Source organism: Salvia hispanica, unplaced genomic scaffold (genome assembly GCF_023119035.1).
Source record: "Salvia hispanica cultivar TCC Black 2014 unplaced genomic scaffold, UniMelb_Shisp_WGS_1.0 HiC_scaffold_876, whole genome shotgun sequence".
In the NCBI taxonomy this organism is placed as follows: Eukaryota; Viridiplantae; Streptophyta; class Magnoliopsida; order Lamiales; family Lamiaceae; genus Salvia; species Salvia hispanica.
Window position 1 is genome coordinate 1,207 of NW_025952661.1, and position 1,794 is coordinate 3,000.

General features: G+C 39.7%; 1 long non-coding RNA gene across 1 annotated transcript; it reads left to right on the forward strand.

The window, feature by feature from the left end:
- The first annotated feature begins 724 nt into the window (after window positions 1–724).
- On the forward strand, window positions 725–1,270 carry LOC125200262. The gene is made up of 2 exons (XR_007172705.1): window positions 725–1,045; window positions 1,186–1,270. It is a non-coding gene; the product is annotated as an uncharacterized LOC125200262 (long non-coding RNA).
- The last annotated feature ends 524 nt before the right edge of the window (window positions 1,271–1,794 follow it).

The window sequence follows — 1,794 nt, forward strand, 5'->3', positions numbered from 1 at the left end:
AGTCTTGCATTTTTGTATTCACAAATTCTCCCCCATTATCGACCTAAGGATTTGGATTTTGTGGTTATCTGGGTTTGGATGAGAGAGTAGAAAGTAGTGAATTTTTCAAACACATCGATTTATTTTTAAGAAATATACCCAAGTCATACGAGAATAATCATCCACAAATAACTAAAATAACGAAATCCTTGTCCCCAGATTGGTGCCGGGCCCCAAACATCGAGTGAATCAAAGAAAAGGAGTTTTCATTCTAGAATTGTTCAACTTAAATGAATGTCGTGGCTTTTGGCCAATAAACAAGTTTCACAATGAAAGAAATGCATAGAAGCAACTAAATTAGGATAAAGTAGACGAAGATATCCTATAGATGGGTGTCCTAACCGACGATGCCAAAGCAAGCTGTCTTTCGGTTGGTCGTGAGTCGGCATTAGATCTGGTGAGCTATCTCGTCCACATAGTACAACCCGTTTCGCTCGGTGCCACGCCCAACTATCGTCCCCGTCTTGATATCCTGTAACATACAAAATCGCGGTTGCATTAGTAACTTGCGTTCAATTCCTTAGTCACATGACTAACGGATAGCAACTTATGTGACAATGATGGAACATAAAGGCGTTAGATAGGCATAAAGTGGGGGAAACATTAATGGTTCCCGCCCTTGGGCGGCGCTAGGTCCCCATGGCTGTTTGCACATAGGTTTTGCTAGATTTCGAGATGGTTAAGAAGATTTGGAACTGATCGGCACCGCTTCCGTACGTAGTGGCCAGACTTTCCCATAAGTCCTGTGCCGTTGCGTATTGGGATACCTCGTTCACGAGGCTGGCGTCGATGTTGCTTATAATCCAGTTGAAGCAACAATCATCTCGTTGCTGCCATCGATCGAAGTGTGGGTCAGTCGGTGGAGGGGGGTCTGTAACTCCGGATATGTGAGACGCCAGACCTTTTCCACCGATGGCTCGTCTCATCAGTTTTACCCATAGGTGGTAATTATCCCCATTGAGTTTGTCCGTCAGGCGCACCTCGCCTAACGATTCCAGGGACGAAGGTTGATGGTTGGAGGTTTTCTGAGACACATTTAGTCTCATAAATTCAGCGAATTGCTTGGCTGAGAGAGTTATTGATTGGTTGTTGTGAGGGGTTTCAGATTCAGAATCTGACATCTTGTTGCTTGGTTTTTTTTTTCAGGTTTCAAAAGGTCGAGGAAGGTACTCGAGACTGTGATGATATTTTTCTGAGTCTCAAGCCCGAATAAACCTGCTCTGATACCATCTTAAAGATGGTAATCGAGAGAGGCGAGATGGCTATACATATTCAGAGAGATTTGGCTACAAAAGGTAAATTTTGAAAATCCCGAATTTATAACAAAACCTCTTCACTTCCAGAGTAGACTGCTCATGTTTCGTAAATGCAGTTTTAACTTTATCTATTGAATTCTGATTAAAACGTATGAATTACCCACTTGAAGCTCGTTCAAATATGAGACATTGGCATCATTTAGAAATATAGGAATTCATAAAGAGTTATAGTCATATTTCCATCAAAACTCATCAAATATATCAAAACACGAAATGTAGAAATATAGACTAAAAAGGCAAAATATATGCAATATTCATTAATTTTAAGCTATGTCTAACCCTAAAATAGTGTAAAATATGTTTTTATCGATTTGTTACAGACGTACTAGTTGAGAAGTTATAGATCATAATAAATCACCACTCTTCACAATACATGTTTTTCTTGCTGAATCACTATTTTCATATAACACATGCTCAATCAACTTATAAGTTTCAATTA